Source organism: Rattus norvegicus, chromosome 13, assembly GCF_036323735.1.
Source record: "Rattus norvegicus strain BN/NHsdMcwi chromosome 13, GRCr8, whole genome shotgun sequence".
In the NCBI taxonomy this organism is placed as follows: Eukaryota; Metazoa; Chordata; class Mammalia; order Rodentia; family Muridae; genus Rattus; species Rattus norvegicus.
Window position 1 is genome coordinate 93,111,856 of NC_086031.1, and position 16,453 is coordinate 93,128,308.

General features: G+C 48.2%; 1 protein-coding gene and 1 long non-coding RNA gene across 6 annotated transcripts in view; one reads left to right on the forward strand and one right to left on the reverse strand.

Annotated features, from left to right (window-relative positions):
• The window catches only part of Kif26b (kinesin family member 26B), a 405,645-nt gene that overhangs the window by 296,429 nt on the left and 92,763 nt on the right, over window positions 1-16,453 (forward strand). The gene's annotated exons all lie outside the window — the stretch shown is intronic.
• LOC134481605 (uncharacterized) lies at window positions 7,514-15,187 on the reverse strand. Its single transcript, XR_010057305.1, has 2 exons — window positions 15,049-15,187; window positions 7,514-9,612 (listed from the first exon to the last, which is right to left on the reverse strand). It is a non-coding gene; the product is annotated as an uncharacterized LOC134481605 (long non-coding RNA).

Sequence of the window (16,453 nt, forward strand, 5' to 3'; positions counted from 1 at the left end):
GGGTCCTTCCCTGTGGCTTTTAGCCGTAGCTCCATCTTCCAATCGGCGATGATGACTTCTAAACACGAGCGCTGACTGTAGTTGGCCTTCCAGACAAGGCTTCCAAAAGCGGCGATGTTCGGGCACATTTTGGAAGTGCTAAGCGCAGATTTCCCTCGAAGCCGCTCTCCCGTTCCCTTGGTTACCTGTGTCCCAAGCCACAACCAACAATTCAGATGGCAGCATTGCCATGTGGAGCTCAGGGGAATATTCTTTTCTAACAATGACTATTAGCTGGACCGGAAATGCTGGGCCAGCGACAGCTAAATCAGAGGGGTGTTCATGCTTTGGGTTTTGTTTCATTGCTGAAACCATTGGTGAAATCAATGTCCATTTCTTAACTGAAAGCTGGTTGTGGCTTCAGTTCTCTTGGTCCAGAGCATTGTGCTGTACGAGAAGAGCCCCTGTACCCCTCATGTGGCAGGCTCCTAGGTCTCCCAGGCTCATCACCAAGGCCTCACAATGAAGGTTCACCCGCCCACCCCAGAACAGTGCCACGTGAGCTACCTTTGGATCCTTATTACACATTGCAAACCCACAGATACAATTGTCATAGCATAGCAGCCGAGGCTAGCTGTGGGTGAGAGGGCAGACGACTGGGACCGAACAGTGGATTCAGCTCAGCAGGCAGAACGGTTGGTACGGATAACACAGAGGGTACCAACGGAGGAAGCGCCAACAGGAACTCACACCGGAGAAGGATAGATTGGCCCTGTGGAGATTTCAGAGGTGAGAATACTGGATCAGTGACCATAGGCAACTTAGAATCCCAACTTCTGTTCAGAGAGGCATGCTGGGAGTTGGATGGGCACCATGTTTCGTTACCTTCCTGTTGCCACTGTAGGACAGCCTGACAAAATGCAACTAGGAGGAGAACGGGCTCATGTGGACTACAGCACAGAGAATAGGAGGACGAGCCTGGCTTAGCAGCTGGGAGGCAGAGAGAGGAAGGGGGAGGGGAGACAGGAAGTAGAGTCAGATTACAAACCCTCAAAGCCTGCCCCTGGTGACATACTTCCCCCAGCAAGGCTCCATCTCCTAAAGATTCCGTAGACTTCCCAAATAATCTACAAGTAACTAACCAGGGACCAAGCATTCAAATATACAAGCCTATGGAGGATGTTTCTGAGTCAAGCTAAAACACAGTTTGTAGAAACACTTCTGGGAGAAGGGCGTCTCTAGGGTTGCCATGCCCGTCCTTGGTCTTCCCTTGGCTCACGTTTCTCCCATCACGAATCACAGGGACTTGCGGGTCTCAACCCATCTGCTTCCCCAGTCATGATGAGTCATTCATTTTCTGCGTCACCTCATGTATCCCTGACTGGTTCCCTCTTTTCTATTTTGTTTATAAACTACCACCATGTTTGTTTCTTTGTGCTTCATGGGTGTGGCTCATTTCTGGTGAGTTTTTAAACTGTGTTGTCTTAAGAAACAGTTCTCATCTCAATGGAACAAAAGCGATGACTTATTCTGGAGCCAAATATGAGTGACTCTGGTGAGGAAATACAATTTTAGGTTCCCTAGACACCGTGTTCTAACATGGTATCAAGTCCATGGGGTTTTCCATGACAGAACTAAGACAGTCATGAATCAAGACCCTTTTCCAATGCATTGGTGAGTAGGCAGCATAGGTGGGTCACAGAGAAGCGGGGGGATCTCAGCTATAGGCCCCAGACACTATTTGATGGCATCCTTAGCTTTTCAACCAGTGGGAACTAGGATTCTGCTTATACATTCCAGAGGATTTGCCTAATGGTCACAGAGGTGTTAGGTCCCATACAGAGGAGGGTGACAGATGGCTATGAAGCGGACCTGAAGATGCCCCCAAGATAACTTGGCTCTGGACTTGCAAGACCCCAACATCTCTGCCTCATGTTCACAGTTCCTCACAGGTTTGAATCTTGGTTGACTGATATTTCTTCCCTGTCTCCAAGAATAATTATCCGTACACAAGCTGCACATCGGCCATGGGCTGGGCAGTTCTATGTTCTGGATGTAGTTTCTTCCCTGAAGGTTGACGGGCTGGAGTCTTTGTCCTCAGTCTTGCCATGCTGCGAGCTGGTGGATTGGTGAAGAGGGGGAGCTTAATGAAAGATAATGAGGTCACTGGGGCTGTCACTTCAGGGACAGATTGATGGAGTTTGGTTCCTTAAAGTGAACTGTTGTTGTTGTTGTTGTTGTTATTATTATTATTATTATTATTATTTGAAAGGGAAGCATAGCACTCAGATCTACCTGGCTTTCTATTTGGCTGTATAATCTCTCTGCCTAGGCTCCCAGGATACATCTGCCATGCTGCGATGTGGCCAGGAGCCCTGAGACTCAAGGCAATGTTGGTGCCACCATTTTGAACCTCAGAACCTCGAATGAAATAAAGATCATTTTCTTTGTGATGTGCACAGTGTCAGATACTTTTGCAGCAAGAGAAAACAAAGTAAAATAGGCAGACAGAACTTCCAAAATTAAAGTAGATTAAACATAGAAGACAGCAGTCGTATGTGATAATGCCCTCTGCTTTTACCTTTGTAAACCCATCCTCCATCCCTCCTCCACCCATGTTCCATCACCCATCCACCCACCCGTCATTCATTCACTCACTCACCCATCCACCCGCCATTCATTCATTCATTCATTCAGTCAGTCAGTCACTCACTCACATTTTATATTCCATATTTTCTAAGTGTCAAGTTACTTTTGGGAACACTCAAATAAATTAGAATTTTTCTCCTTCCTTATGGATCCCAGAAACTGCTATTCTAAAGAGTTAAGAAATCATGTGTTAGGCAGACAACTCAAACTAAAAATACCTATTATTGTTATCACTACTCTGCCTTACCATGGCAGATGAGACTGGGATTTATGCAGGGTAATTGGCTTCCTGGCTCGCTCTCTGCCGAGTTCCTTTTTACTGAGGACAGCACAGTATCCCTGCAGCTGCTCATCACGTTGCAGTGACAGCCGGCCATGCAGACATCAGGAGAAGGCTTGACTTCACTCTGTCTTTAATGCTTTAACATGCTGCTTGCATGCTGTGTCCTGCACTTAGTTTGTGCGGAGGAGTCCCCGCAACATGTAAACATCGTTTTTCATCCAAGATTGTTCAAGAGCACACAAACATCACTTGCTTAAGACGTAAGTCCTCTGAAATATCAAGAGGAAGTGGTCCTTTGCCGAGGGGTCGCTCTGAGGGGCTTTGTTCAGGGTCACATCATAGCCCTCTCCTATTCTTGGTCATGGCCTTTCATCTCTGAGGCACCTCCTGTTTCCTCCACTCTTCTTTGACTTCCAACCAAGAAACTCCATGCATTTTGAAATTCCAGTGTTGTCTAGCCTTTCAGGAGTTTGTGTCATGCAAGGGACAGGCAAGATCTTAAAGTTGTCTTGGATAGTGCATGTCCTGTGAGGTGGCCGAGATGAGCCTGGGGATGGGAGGAGGGGCTGCACTTGTTAGAACTCTTCTTAGTATTAAGCCACAGAAGCCCTGACTGGTCTTGTGAAACATTGGAGGGACACTGTGTCCTGTCTCCTGGCCAAGGACACCTGAATGTGTCTGTGGTGATTCTTATACAATGCAACATCAATCTTTACACAATTCCCCAACAAGTGCTGGAAGTTCTGAGATAGACTCCCCACAGCTTACCAGAAGGCTGCTGTCCCTTCTGGTACAAACCTTAGAAGTGAAGTCCCAAGAGGTGACTCAGCTCAGAGTGGATGGAAGGACAGAGGGATGGTGTAAGTGTAAGGCAGAGGGTGCTGCCCTGGAAAAGCTGGGCAGTTGTGCATGAGTGGGTTTGTTCTGATAGGCAGGGCATCAGGAATGAAAATCCAAAATAGAGGTATGAGGGAATTGTGCCCTGAGCTCAGGTGAAACCCTATGCCAAACCCCAGCCAGCCTTAACTAAGTATCTACTATATGCATTTCTGCATATGGAAGGGTGTCCCCGTGTGCATGTGAGTGTGCGTGTGCTTGTGTGTGTGTGTGTGTGTGTGTGTGTGTGTAGGTCAGAGGTCAACCTTGTGCTTTCTCGGGAACTATCCACTCTGATTTTTGAGACAAGGGCTCTCACTGGCCTGGAGTTCACCCATTCCACTAGGCTAACTAGCCAGTGAGCCCCAGGGTTTTCTGGTCTCTGCCTCTCTGGCCCTGAGGTGGCAAGCTTGGGCCTCCACAGTTAGTTTTCTATACTCTCTGAGGATTGAACTCAGGTCCTTGTGCTGTCAGGGCAAATACTTTACCTACCAAGTCCCCTCCCTGGCCCCTACTGAGTGCCCTTGAAATCCTGTAGCAGTCACTGAGCCATTGCTAATGGATAAGCACAAGTGATTTGCTTGGGGAGTAAATTGTGGGAAAGCGCAGATAGCCCTCAGCATATTCACAACAAGTCTATGTACTATTTCTCAAGAGGTTGGGATACAGCCCTGAGGCAGCTCCATCACTCAGTCAGCCTGGATTTCAATTCCTTGATGCTGATGAGGCTCCAAGGAATAGACAGCTTCCATTGCTTTAAAGACACCACCTGGGCCACCTGGGCCACCTGGGCCACCTGGGCCACCTGGGCCACCTGGGCCACCTGGGCCACCTGGGCCACCTGGGCATATTTGTCTCCATCTTGGTCCACTTTGCTTCGTGCTTCTTGAGTTTTGTCATTGTTGCTGTTGTTGTTGTTGTAATTTTGGGGGTTTGTTTGTTTGTTTGAGACAGGGTCTCACTATATAGCCCAGGCTAACCTCAAACTCATGGCAGTTCCCCTGCCTCGGCCTCTCGAATGCTGAGATTACAGGTGTGAGCAGTCCCGCCTGGCTCTTCCTCGACTCTTAATGCATCACAGTTCCTCTCCAAGCTTCTGCTTGGGTGTCACCTCCTTCCCCAACCTAAAGACATTTCCCACAAGTCCCCGGGTCTCTTGCTTTCCCATTGCACAGCATATCTTTAACTACCCTGAATTTGTGCTCATTCCCTTTGGAATCTCGTTGAAGTCCGTGCTCATCACCGGCTCTGCTGTACCCAACCACCTCATCTCTCCCAACACACAGAAGGTGCTGAGCAAACGTTTACTCATTCAGACTTGGCCATGAGGTGCCAGGACACAGAGCCACCCTGTGATCTCGCCATCCTGCCTTTCTTCTCTAAACATCCCCTTGCAGTCATTTTGTTGTCCCTGTTCACTTGACGAGCCACATGGTGCTTGAGAAAGACATTGATTTGTGCAGCCATAGGGGAGACTCTCTGTACCAAGTGTCACTCATCTGCCACCTCAACCTAGGCTTGGAAAGGGCTGCTAACGGATGAGAGTTAGTGTGTGCTGTCTTTCTGGGCAATTTAACATCTGAGAGCAGAGACTCTCACATCTTCTCTGGGAGGCAGAGTTCCCATGCCAATGGATGAGAAGCCACTCTTCCCTAGAGCGATGGTGCTCATGGGAAATCTCTGTGTACTCCCCTATATGCCCGCTCATTAGGCTGACCGTAGACGCGAAAGAACTCTGTCCTTGCTACCCAACTCTGGTTTGGCACTAAGGAGTTACAGGGTTTCCATTTGTTCTTGGGTGAGTCATTTCCCTTCACTTGGTATTTTTCAACATTTTAGTTCAGATCAGAAGTTTTAATGCCCATCAGATGCTACGAACAGGCAGGTAGGCCCCTTTGTGCCTTTTACCCTCAATAATCCTCCTCTGTCCCCCCAGCGTCCGTTGGCCTGCAAATGGCTGCTTTTGTCCTAGGACTAGCTCCCATGGCACCCTACCTGAGTGTTGTGCACATGACCCCCAGCTCATGAGTCATCTATGAAAGGAGCCCTATTCACCATTCCTTTAACATACTCACTGTAAAATACAGGTGTGCACTCAATCACTCCTTGGAAGGAGACCCATTTGCCCTTGGACATATAAGGCCCCTGCCTGTAGAGACTGTTAGGAGAGGAGAGACCCTTTTTTGAGCCATACATATATTATTGCCCCAACCACCTCTCCCGTGACTAAAACTTCAGCTGTGATACAGCTCCCTTTTTAATTCTGGCACTCTGTTTCGGGGTTCTCAGGGACCCTGCAAGTTTCCGGAGTGTAAGTACAAGCCTGTCAGGCCATCAGCTGCCATCCTCTGAGGCAATCTGATGGAAGGCTGTCAGGTTGTCACGCCTGCTATCAGCACCATCCTCTTTTCTGAGCGCAGCTTTCTCTCTAGCTACCGCTGTCATCATCCTTCAGTCCCCACCCCTACAATGCTTCCCTTAGACTCTGGTGACCAGCCCACAGCAGCCGGTTGCTACTTCCCTGGAGACACCCATGTGCCTGGAGAAAAGAGGTTTGGACTCTGGTGCTCGCCTTCCAGACCATAGCTCCTAAGGGCAGTCGTGTGGAGGCTACATGCTACCAGCCTCATGGACGCCTGGTTGCCTGCAACCAGTGGACTCTGTTGTAAGTGGGTGGCCCCTACCCCTCTTTGAGAAGCAATGGATGCCTTAGAGCCAGGGTGAGCACTGCCTGAAAGGTGTTTCATTGGGTGCCCTGAGGAGCGGCAGCCTCTACAGTTTAGAGGTGGCCATTTGTCAAGAAGGGCATCAGGCAGACAGGAGGCCACTGAAACCCAGCAGTTCAAAGCTGCTTCCAATTTGATCTTGGCTTGTTCTTGATGAGAACATGGTAGTGTGGGCAGACATTGGCTGTAAGTGGGTGTACGGAAGAGGGGAAGAGAACAGTTGGGGAATAGCCTGGGCAGATACAGAGGGAAGCCATTTGGTGTGTATTCCTCCTCTCCCTGGTGAAGAGCCAGCCTGACAGGCCAGGGTGTCAGCACAGAGAAGCTGGGGTGTAAATGCTCTCCCTAAGGGACCAGGTTGGTTTGCTCAGTGAAGAGAATGTCAGAATATCACCTTAACTCAGACTTAGCTCCTGTGTCTCGTGCAGTAGAGATAGTAGCTAATCCTGGAGCTGAGCACACCTCAAAGTGTTTTATGTTCAGCTGTCCATTTATAGATCTGATACATTTCTACATATCATTTATATATGGCACACTTATATATTAGCTCATTTACATATATAATATAGCCATATACCAACTTGTTTACATACATGACACATTTGCATGCACCAGCTCATTTACATTCGCCATACAAGTTACATGTATCAGGTGACTTACATACATACTTTTACACACTAACTCATTTCTATACATCAGTCATTACACATACAGCACATTTACATGCACTCACTTACACCATATCAATCATTTACATATACAATACAGTCATACCAGCACTCTATTTCCATACTCTCATTCTATATAGTGCATTTACATACATCAGTGAATTTGCACATACACTATGTCTGCATGCATCCAATTACTTATATGTGCATATTTTTACACAGAAATCATTTACATATACAACACAGCTATGCAGCCCGCTTGTTCGCATGCATGAGACATTCCTACACAGCCACTTGTCTCTACATGAAGTGCAGTTACATATGCCAACTCATTTCCATACGTGATACTTTTACTCACCAAATCATTTATATGTGTACATGCATATACATTTATGTACATTGGATCATTTTACATACACATTTGCATACCTTAATGCAATGGAAACATCTCTCCTAGAGATGAGAGACCTCGACCTATTTTCTGCCATTTTGCCTCTATTGATCTGACTCAGGTCCATCGTATACCCGGGCACATCGTAACAGTCGTCGTGTGAAGGTGTATCCAGTTAACTAGTCATTTCTCCAGCCAGCCTGATGCCCACAGATTCCTGCTTAGGCAGCAGGCTTGTCCCCCAGGGCTCCCCAACGCTCTGCAACTCAGCCTACTACTTCGGATGCTTTGCAGAACTGCATCTGTCTCCCTAGGCAACTGCACGTCACTGGTTTTTTGCCTGGATGGTACAAGTCATTCCCTGGGCTCATACTGTCTCTTAGAATTGGCTATGGTCAGGTTTAAAGCGTTTTTCCTCTGTACCAAGTGCCCACCTCAACAACAAAGACCAGAGCTTTTTACACAGTCCACAGACAGTGGGCTAGGGACAGAGAGAAACTGAGAAGAGGAGGGAGGGCAGGAATCAGCATGTAGCTCTACAGTGGTGGTGTAATTTGCTTATATTTACTGTGGAAAGCAGACTCTTCGAAAAGCGAAACCTCAGGACAAGACAGTCTTCATGGGAATCTCGGGAGGATTTAGCAAAGGTCTTATGGGTGACTCTGCTGTATTGGTTCATTTTCATCCCAGGCTAGAGCGGGCGTCCTAACGGTCCATTCTGAATTTTTTACACAATAGTTGTCCCGATGGTGTGTTGGCCAGTCACCTTCTGTATAACAGTTTCTCAATAGACCTGTTTGCCTGGGACCACCACTTCCAGTCCTCTCCAGACAGACTGTTGTAGCCCTCTGTTCCCATTGTGGGACAGGATCTATGTTCTGGCCTTCTTCTTCTGCACTGAGCCCTTCTCCAGACCACAATAGTGCTTCAACCTGGTTCTGGACAAGCTTCTCTTCCCCTTTCACACAGTAGGAACACAGCAGTGTCAGCTACTAGATCATTGTACGTTACTCTAAATCAAGTATCTTCCTCAGTCACTAAGCCCCTAACCCCCTTTTTGGAGTCACACTCTCTCACTGAAACAGTTTGGCTGGATCGGTAGCCAAAAGCCCCAGGAAAATGCCTGTCTCTGCCTCCCCTCCTCTGGGATTCCAGTTGTGCAACTCACCCAGCTTTTTACATGGGTCCTGGGGCTCCTACCTCAGGACCTTGAGTACTTCACTCACTGATCTTTCTCCTTACCCTTACCTGTGACTACCACACTACACACTGCTTCTGTTTTAGATTGACAAGAGATCTGCCTAGTTGTGGGAAGTTATTTGGTTCCTAGATGTTGGAGCAGAGGGGCCAGATTTTCAGACAGACCTCTTGTTCCAGTGCTGCTGCCCCAGTGTCAACTGCCTCACAATTCCATCTAGACTGGCTCTTCTGGAGAGGTATATCATTGGCTTTGGCCTTGATATCCTTAGACTTGGTAGCTGCTCCATTTAGTCACTGACAGGCTGTTCTTTGGAGTTTAGAGAGCTGCACAGTCTCTCAGAAGAGGGCTTAACCACGCCAGCTCCTCGGTGTAGGAAAATCTATTCCTTGACCTCCTGTCATTCACAGATACAGTCTGCGCTGCGCAGAGGTCACGGCAGGTCTGCCGTGTATTGTCACAGATTTTTCTGTTAGCCTGTAGTTCACATGCTGAGAGGACATTCGCCCTTCTCTGCCCTCAAGAGAAACAGGAAAAAGATTTCCTAGTGAGAAATCAGGCACTTGGCAAGAGCCAGACTTCCAAGGAGGCACCGCTGTGAGGAGGGCTCATCATCCACATGACGGACACGCATGGCTGCCTTCCATTTTTATGCCACCTTGCTGGAGATGAGATGAGCCGGCAGTTGGCCCAGCAATGCAGAATTCTGTTAGAACAACATCCTTGGGGAATAGCTTTATCCGCTAAGGATGACACGTGAGACCAGTCCGCACAAAGCTGGGATTGCATGGCCCTGCTATGCAAGTGGGGGTGGTGGCTCCTGGGTACTCCTTCCCCTTGGCCTGTAGGAAATGGAGGAGACTGGTGATGTTTTCATGTTTCAGACCCTGAGTAATCCACTGTTTCGCTCTTCATTCTCCATGGGGGTAGAGATGCCCCCATAGCAGAGGTGGTGGGCAGGTGGGGTACTCCTGCCAGCAGGACCTGAGTGACATTTACATTATTCCCGGGCTGTTCCCAGGCACACATGCCTATGCTGCTGGCACCTCAGCTATTGCCTCCCACTGGGCCACCTGACCCTGCCTCTGTGCCCTCTTGTTGCTGGTTCCAGAACATGTGGGAATGTTACCATGGCATCTGCCTAGAAGCCCCTTAAATGTTCATGCCCAGCCAGAGCCATAGAGACAGACGGTAGATTAGGTTCCTGAGGCTTTCGGGGAGAGGAATAAAGAGTCGCTCTTGGAGGCGTGGAGTTTCTTTTGCCGGTGATGGGAACATTATAGAGTCTAGGTTGTAACGATGGTTGTACAACATTTAAATACACACACACACACACACACACACACACACACACACACAATTTGCTTAAAGTGGGGAATTCTGTAATATGCAAGGTTTGTCTAAAAAAAATTTAAAAGGTAAATTAAAATGGAAAACCTAAATATTGAGTCCTGTCTCTTGCTCCTCTGGTCTGTCCCACGCTGAGGCCCAGGTTCAACTCAAGATCTGAGGCTTGCCACAGAGCACATTGTTTCTTTCTGTTTCCTGTGACCTATGACCCCCATCCCGGCCTGGGAGAAAGCTAGCTGAGTCTCCAGGCCCCCGTGCAGCTCGAATGCCCAGGTCTCTGTCAGGAAGCACGCTGGCTCTACCAGATCCGGAAAGCAGATCCCACTGTTCCCGGCCCCCTGCTCAGAACACCTTGATTCTGTGGTGAGGATTTTTTTTTTTTTTATAAATATACACATCAACAGAGTTCTTGACGTTCTGCCCAGACCTGCAGAGGAACAAAACCTTTCTAACTGAAACGGAACACACACTGAATAAGAAATGAGCAAGGAAGAAATCACTAGTTCTGAACGAGAAATGGAGAAGCCCACCTCACCATGGCCCCTGGTGGTGTGTGCAGGACGCTTAGGCGCAAATTTAACCTAAATTAAGATACTGACTTCTGTGCATTAAAACCTAAAGGTTTACCTAAGCCACTGTGGTTTTCAAATAGATGGATGAAGATTAGTCTCCACCTGAGGTCAGTTCCCTCTGGTCAGCCCACTGCTCAGTTTAGCTCTGTAGGTTTGGTCCCGCCCCACCTCTCCTTGTGTTTTTGTTTTCAGCCATTGGCTGAGGTGGAAACACCGCCTCTCTATGTGTCCTCTGGGGAAATGAAGGCCAACACTCGTTACCTTGTCCAATTTTAAGTCTGACCTCATCCGATTCCAATAGGTAACCAAGCAAGGAGAGGAGGACTTGGAAGGAGCCCGAGTCGCCCCAGAACGAGCCCATGTAGGAGGCTCTGCTGCCCACAAGCTGTTACCCCTTATTTCTACCAGGGCTGGTGTCTCCTCTGGGAGGTTCTGGATTTCAGTGGAGGGTGGAGTCACTTGTCCCTCTTGTTTGCAATGGGGACAGTGGTACCACCCTTCTTCATTCTCCGTTGGCAAAGACCGAAGAGTTACCACCTTCTGTGGCCAGGGCAGGATGACAGGGAATCAAGGTGGCTTCTCCCACATCCTTACATCACCTGTCCCCCACTTACGAAAGAATGATAAGACTAGGAATTTTGATTTTGAGGAAGATTGTTCTCCTAGCATCTCAAGGAAAATGATGTATTTACAATTTCCTGGGCATGGCTAGATGAAAGTTAGATCTTGCTCACTACCCTGATACTGACTTCTCTGTTTACATTATAACTAACTCCCAGATGTGTCAGGTTGCTGGGCTGTTGACCTCGCCATCTTTTGCATCCTCTATCTCCACTCAGAGAGTAGGGCTTTTCAAGTCATGGGGACTTGGTCGTGTGAGCAATGATGTGACAAGAAGACTTGAAATTCTTTCTTTTTTCCTTTCTTTCTGTATTGTTTGTTTGTTCCTTATGGCAATCTCTCCCAGTGAGCATTGTTGACTTACCAAAGCATGTTGATCATGGAGAATGCCGGCTAAACTTTCTCCTGTGCCCTGCATTATCAGTGCTTGCCAGGAGCCAGAGTTAATGTCCTTAAGCCCCACCCCATCTCACTTGGGGACAAAACTATAGGTGAGGCCCTGAGGAGTATGGTCCTGCACTGCCTGTCACCTCCATGGCTTGCAGGGTCAGGATCAGGAACACCACTCTTGTTTAAGGAGCCAAGACTTCCACACCCTGAGACCCTGCAAACCCTGAGACCCTGCAAACCCTGAGACCCTGCAAACCCTGAGACCCTGCAAACCCTGAGACCCTGCAAACTCTGAGACCCTGCAAACCCTGAGACCCTGCAAACCCCGAGACCCTGCAAACCCTGAGACCCTGCAAACTCTGAGACCCTGCAAACCCTGAGACCCTGCAAACCCTGAGACCTTGCAAACTCTGAGACCTTGCAAACTCTGAGACCTTGCAAACCTTGAGACCCTTCAAACCTTGAAACCCTACAAACTCCGAGACCCTGCAGACCCCGAGACCCTGCAGACCCCGAGACCCTCCAAAAGCTGAGGCCCTGTAAACCTTGAGACCCTCCAAGCTCTAAGACCTTCCAGACCCTGAGACCCTTCAAACCCCGAGACCCCCCCAAACCTTGGCATTTGAAAAGTCAGATCATTTCCCATGCGCTCCATTTCCCCTACTCTGAGAACTGTGTGTCTAGGGAAATATGGAAATGAAACTCTGGAAATTCTCAAGCTTGGAGTTTTTCTGGTTTTGTGTTTTTGTTTTCTTGTTTGCTTTTTGTTTCGTTGAGACTGAGTCCCATGTAGCCCAGGCTGGTCTTGAGCACTTCATGTTGTTACATTCTGCCCAGCACTCTTGATATTCCTCCCTCTACCTCCAGTCCCAGTGCTGGGATCACGGGTGTGACCCTCCACAGCCACCCAGGGTCCAGACAGTTGGTTCTAAGGTTGGGCCAGCAGCTGTAAGTCACCCAGAGCTTCTGTGAACCTGGACCCCAGGGTTGTGGCTTTTCAGTTCACAAGCAACCATGCTTCTGTGAGCATCTCTGCTGCAGCTCTCTCCTCTCTCTGTAATTAATGCTTTTCCTTTTCCTCAGCTCCTGGGCTTCACGTAACCTCTCTGCCACCAGCTATTATCATGAAGGTTTGTGACTTTTCTAGAGTGGATGCCAATGCTGGATCCCTCCAGGAGCTTCTTGCTCTTAGCCCTTGTCAGTGGACAGCTCAGTGGGGCACCTCTGCCTATATAGCAGCCATTGGTCACCTGCTGGCCACCGGAACGCTGTGTCTGACCAGCCAAGAGGGTTCCCTGGGGCTTCCCAGATCTCCCATGTTCTGGACAGCCAAGTCTTCTGCAGGCTGGGGAGGGGCTCCTTTATCCAGCTCTTCCAGTAATGCATTTCCTCACAAGCCACTGGCCAGTCTTCCGTTTGGCACATGGTTTAGACAAAGAGGATTTTGTATGTATCACTTCCCGCCAGACTCTCCTAAGTGGAAGCCGGGGATTTGGAAACTAGGGCTGTTTTTCTGCTCCTTAAATGAGAGCCTTACTGGACACCTTGTTAACACAGTACAGTTCCTCATGTCTTTATTACAAGAGGGACCACCTGAGCCCCCCGGGACGTTCTCTTACCGTTAACATGTGTGCCTGTGATCCCGTTTGTATACTTCAGAAAATTAATTTTTGCCTCTCAGTACAACGCGTGATATGTGACTCAAGTCCAAGCTTAATGTAAGATTATATACTTTCCCAAATGTTTCAACTACATTTCAGGATCTAGTCTCTGAAAAAAATTATTTCCAGCTTTCGTTTTAGCACGTGAGAAAGCAGAGATCTAGAGCAGGGCCCTTCAGTGATGGTACTGCTAACATTTGAGCCAAGTGACTGTGTGACTGGGGTTGGAGGGGTGCCTGGTGTCTTGGGGAATAGTCAGCAGCATGTCTAGTGTTTGCTCTCCAGATGACAGTAGGCTCCTCCAAGTTGCGATCGAGGCATCCCCTGACATTGTTACATGTCCCCTAATAAAGTACTGCCAGAGGTAAAGATCATAGGACAGGCCACAGCAAAGTCACATGACCTCAGCTTCTGTAGGTGATTTACATCATGATGTGCTTTGGAACCTTGTCACGCCTGTGTCCAGAGAGAACAGATTTGGGGAAGACATTACACGAGTGAGAGGAAGCTGACCGTCTCGGTATCGGGCCCCAGCACAAAAGCTCCACCCACCTCATGGATATCAACTTCCTGAGTTCTACCCTCGTCTGGGGAGGTCTTGATTCAGAGCTGAGGCATGACAAATACCCAGTTAACGCAAAAGCCCTTCTGCCTCTCCTCGCTCAGTTACCAGTTTAGAGGTTATATAAGACCACTGTGTTTGAGGAGCTGGGCAGTACCTGACCCACTGTCCTTCTGAAGGACCAGGACAAGGACACCCAGAAGGGACTTCCAAAACCCTGCAGTTGGGGCTCTGGGTGGATACTGCCCTAACGTTTATCTGCAAAACTGTCTATCATACCACACCACTGATCTGGTCATATTTAATTCTCTGAATCTTTTGTCCCCACGACATCAGGCCTAGCAAAAGGAACAACTTCTATACCAAATTACTTTGGGTAGGAAAAGGAAGGTCTGAGCCGAGGAACTGCAGTGAGCGAAAGAGAGTTTCTGGTTATAATCCTAGCAACTGGTTTTCCTCTAATAAGTCACTGCTTTAAAGACAGCTCCTTCTAAAGCTTTCCTGCCCTGTTTCCTTTCTAAAAGTTCTTTGAATGAACAGTATTCTCTGTGTTTCTGACTTGTTTCTTTCCCAGCCACCTGGTCATAATCCACGGAAAAACAAATTAGATTAACTCACTGCCGTTGGCCCATGGATCATAATTGGAGAAGACCATTCTAGAACAAAATAGATAAAAAAAAAAGCACAAAAATATATGAGTGAATGACCAACTAATTGAATAAGTAATTTGTATTTGCCTCTACAGTTGGAAGGCTGTAGGGGGTGGGGAGAAAGCCTTAAGTGGGGGCAAAAAGGAATCTTGAAGTTGACTAACAACAGTCTGGGGTGATTCCTGCTTTGTTCTATTCCTGTCAGAGAATGGCCATGGCTGAAGGGAGAAGCTAGCTGTCAGCCGCCCACAGTAACCGAAGATTCACACTTGGGCCCTCATTTCCCTCCACCATGTTTTTCTAGCTGGGGCAGAGTCTGGGAATAACAGTGGTGTCAGCCTTAAGCCACCCACCCACCCCCACAGCAATGGTCTGAGCATGACTGCTTACAGTGGAAAGGACTCTGACTGACAGACTGAACAGGGGTTCACATTCGCCACCCCTACTCCATAAGCCACGTTCCTCCACTTACCCGTGGGCTAAACCAGACAGTCTTCCGCTTGTTCCCTCTGCTCTGAGGGCAGCCACTGCCCGCAAGGAAGATGACAGTAACTCCCCATGAACCCATAGAAGCAGAAAGCAGAGCATCCAGGGTCAGTACAGGAAAGAGGTCTCACACCAGAATTAGTAAGCGCACTGTTTACAGCATTGTGGAAAGGGTAGAAACATAAAAGGGCTAAGCTGGGAGCCCAGGGCTGGAGTAGCAAAGCCCAGAGTCCCCTCCCCCGATTATAAGGAGGATGGAGAAGAGTAGACAGTGAATCTGGAGGGTAGAGAAGACATTAGCCACTGCAGACCAGTCTCTCAGCACAGCCCTCTTCACTCCCTGGAACTCACAGATCTTGTCAGAGCCCTGCCACACTCTGTCTTTGGAGAGAAACCTCGGGTGAGGATTTTCCAAACCAACCTCCTTCCTCATTCTGCCGTGCTGTAATAATGGGCAGAGTTGCTCAAGGCTATTTCAAATATTCTCTTTTGCCATTGACAACATGAGGTTTGTTCTGCCATTAAAGTGACACAGGCCCTGGAGGAGGAAAATCTTAGGTTCATTTTCTTTCATCCATTTTCTTCAGTGTACAGCCATCTCTCTTGGCAGCCCACATCTGACAGTTCTGGCTGTGTGGGACACAGTGGCACGGTAATTTCTTTGGTCCACTTGTCTGCTGGGTTATTAAATACGGATTCCACATGAGAGGAGAGACTGAATTACATACTCCCGAGTCTAAAGCTTTTGGGTTTGGGTCTCACTACCATGGAGCTTACTATGTAGACCAGGCTGGCCTTGAACTCTCAGGGGTGATAATATTAAAGACATAGGGCTCTTGAGTGACATTCAGAACATCATTTCTTCAGACACATCATCAGTGCCCAGGAGACTTACAAGAGTTTGATCTACTTGAAGAATAGTCCCCAGGTTCTCTACCTTCTTCAAACCAGGAGCTGTCTGTGGCTTTGCCTTTGATCAGAATAGCACTAGGTTTTGTTGAAGATTCACTATAATCATCATCATCACGATAAAGGGGAGTAGAAAGCTCTGTGCTCTCGATTACTAGACTCTCTTGTTTGTTCCTTGCTGCCTTCCAGAAGGAAACCGGAAGTTGGGAATCAGCAGAGAACGGGACACTTGCTTAGAACTTGGGCAGGAATTGAGGAGAGGCTACGGCCCAGTTTCTTTCTGCCCTCCCTCCAATGACAATTGTTAGAAATGATGAAACACAAGCAGAAATGAGGTGTGTGCAGATTTACTGCGAGGTGAGTTACCAGACCTGGGAGATGAGAAGTCACTTCCCAGAAGATGGCTACCCTTCCAGTTTCAGGACTCACACCATCATGGGATTTCTAAGACATTGTAGTTCTTTTAAGTGCTGTTCTGGGGA